This window comes from Octodon degus, unplaced genomic scaffold (genome assembly GCF_000260255.1).
Source record: "Octodon degus isolate 3935 unplaced genomic scaffold, OctDeg1.0 scaffold00001, whole genome shotgun sequence".
In the NCBI taxonomy this organism is placed as follows: Eukaryota; Metazoa; Chordata; class Mammalia; order Rodentia; family Octodontidae; genus Octodon; species Octodon degus.
This window is the reverse complement of record NW_004524577.1, coordinates 23114325-23117449: the sequence shown is the minus strand read 5'-3', so window position 1 is coordinate 23117449 and position 3125 is coordinate 23114325. Positions and strand designations below refer to the sequence as shown.

General features: G+C 40.0%; 1 protein-coding gene across 1 annotated transcript in view; it reads right to left on the bottom strand.

Annotated features, from left to right (window-relative positions):
- The window catches only part of Ccdc125 (coiled-coil domain containing 125), a 73969-nt gene that overhangs the window by 61926 nt on the left and 8918 nt on the right, over positions 1–3125 (bottom strand). The gene's annotated exons all lie outside the window — the stretch shown is intronic.

Sequence of the window (3125 nt, the reverse complement as noted above, 5' to 3'; positions counted from 1 at the left end):
TCCTTTACAGGGGCCAGGTAGAGGCTCAGTGGAATACATGCTTCCCTGGCAAGTGCAAGGGCCTGAGTTCAATCCCTGGTTCTGCAAAAAAAAAAAAAAAAAAAAAAACTTTCCTTTACTTAGGATTTCTTACACTTTATAGAATATTGTAAAACAGACCAAAAAAACCCCACATATTTTTGAAATGTATTTTATCTACATATAGTTTATTTGCAAGAGTATTTTCCTAATACTTTCACAGTGAGTTCAATCCCTGATTCTGCCAAAAACAAAAAACAAAACAAAAAAACCCCAATACTTTCACAGGACAAATGTGCATTTTTAAACAAATGACAGAGGGGGCTGGGGAGATGGTTCAGTAGAATAAGCGCTTCCCTGGCAAGCCCAAAGGTCTGAGTTCAATCCCTGGTTCCGCCAAAATAAATAAATAAATAAACAAATGATGGAATAATGTGTTGACACCCATAAAGACAAATTAGATATTTTTCTTTAAAATCTATAAGAGAAAAAATAAATAAAATTTTAAAAACTGTAAGGGACTAACAGTGTGGTCAGTGTGTATTATAGTTTATAACAATAAAATCTTACAAGGTTTCCATATGACAGAAATGTGATATATGTCGCTTATGCCACGGAACAAAAGATCACTTCACTCCAGCTTAAAAAGAGTTACAGGTCAGGGAGACAGCTCAGTAGAATAAGCACTTGCCTGGCAAGTCCGGGGTCCTAAATTCAATCCCTGGTTCCGCCAAAAAATAAAAATAAAGGATCTGAATTTAAAAAAAAAAAAAGAGTTACAATAGCAATAGTTGATAGCGATTGCATTTTATTCCTTTACGCAAAAAGGAAACACTTAATATTCTAAATATCACTAGCCCAAATACCATGATACAGTGAGCATTTTTCATCATAGATGCTGTTGTCCTTCAAATGTGAAGTTGACACTACTGATCTGTCAATACCAACGGTTGGGGTAAAAGTGTTTAATTTTTACTTTATTTATTTTCTTGTTGCATCAAAAGATGATTGCATTCTAACTTTTGTTACCTACCAAATTTAAGGTGTATATACACTGTTATTTGCATTGTTCTACAAAAGAGTATTGTAATGACCTTGCTCACTTAAACCAGAGAAATAAATCATCTTCAATGGAAGAAGTAAAAAAAGAAATTACATCAAGAAGCCATGCGTGGTGGAGCAGGCCTGAAATCCTCAAGTCGAAGCAGGAGGATCAGGGCCAGTCTGAGGCCACTGGGCTATGTAGTGAGACACTGTCTCAAACAAAATAAACAGAAATAACATCAAGAATCAACAAATGGGATCATATTACAGTGAAAGGCTTCTGCAAAGGAGACAACCTACAGGACAGGAAAGTTTTTTTGTCAACTGTTCCTTGGGTGGAGGACAGGTGTGGTGGCACATACCTGTAATCCCAGTGATCACTGCAAGTTTGAGGCCAGCCTGAGCTAGGTAGTGAGTTCAAGGCCAGCCTGAACCACACAGTGAGACCCTACCTCACAACAACAATGACAACAACAAAGACTGTATGACAAAAGGATATATAATTATAGGTATGATGGTGCAGGTCTGTAATCCCAGCACTCAAGAGGACGAGGGAGGGGCACCACCATGAGTTCAAGGCCAGCCTGAACTAAGACCCTGTCTCAATAACAACAAAAACAAGAAAGAACACAGGAAAAACTCAAAAAATTTTAGACTTTCTAAAATAAGACCCAATCAAAAACTGGACAATTGAAATGAACAGACATTTCTCAGATGAAATATAAATAGCCAATAAATACATGAAAAAAAGTTCCATATCTCTAGTCATTACAGAAATGCAAATTAAAACAACACTGAGATCTCACTCTACCCAAGAAAGAATGGCTATCACCAAGAAATTGATAATAACAAATGCTGGTGACGCTGTGTGGGGGAAAAAAAGATCCCTTCTATATTGTTGTTGAAAATGTATACTAGAGGGCTGGTGAGATGGCTCAGTGGTCTAAAGCACCTACTTAGAACAAGCTTAGCAAAGCACAGGGACCACGGTTCAATCCCCCAGCACCACATGCCAGCCAGCCCTGCCCCCTGGTGGACTGAGCTGCCCCCCCCCACAAACATGCATACATAAATAAAATTTTTTTAAAAAAGAAAATGTAGACTAGAACAACCACTATGGAAATCAGTATGGAGATTTCTCAAAACAAGCAAACTAGGAACTCCACTTGAACCAGCTATTCTCCTTGTAGGTATCTTCCTGAAAGAGTTAGAATCATCACATTATGCAGTGACCCTTGCATACCCATGTTTACAGCAGCACAATTTATAACAGCTAAATCTGAAAGCAGCTTATTCATCAACAGATGAATGGATAAAGAAACTGTGCTACTTATACAGAAAGGACTACTACACTGCCACAAAGGATAAACTGGACTCATTTGTAGATAAATGGATGAACCTTGAGGCCATAATTTTCAGGGAAGTAATACACAAGCTTAAGTATGCCATGGTTTCTCTTATATGAAAAACTCAAAATATAAGTGAAGAGCAAATCTAAAGACTGATAATAGGACATAGGGCGACAGCTCTTTTACAAGAAGGAAGTGGGTCAAGAGATGGCCTATTTTGTATTTCTATACAGACCAACTAGCAGAGGTTCTGTATTTGGGACAGTGAATTGGTAGGAAAGGTGTCCCTGTCCTTTCTGTTCCTTTCTTTCGCAGATCCTGTGTTCAGAGTCCTGGCCACGCCTCTCTGTCTGCCTGGACTGCTGGGGCTCTGGATCCCTGAAAAGCTGGTTCCAGTGACTTTGGTGTCGCCTTGCAGGGGGCCTTCCTAGCACAGCTGGCTGGGCACCCTTCTCTGCCAACCGCTCCTTGCCTGTTCTTCCAGAACCAGGGGCCTTCGCTGGCTCACCTCTACATTTCACTTGTTTGTCAATGGACACTGCGAAATCAGGCCCAATAAAAGGGGGAAGCTAATACAAACAAGGAAGCCCAGTGAGCGCAGCAGCAGTGCCTCTGTGGGCTTTCTTTTCCTCTCTCTTCTTTTGCTATTTTGCCTTTTTGAGATAGGATCTCCCGGGGCCGGGGAGATGGCTCAGTGGAATAAGTGCTTCCCTG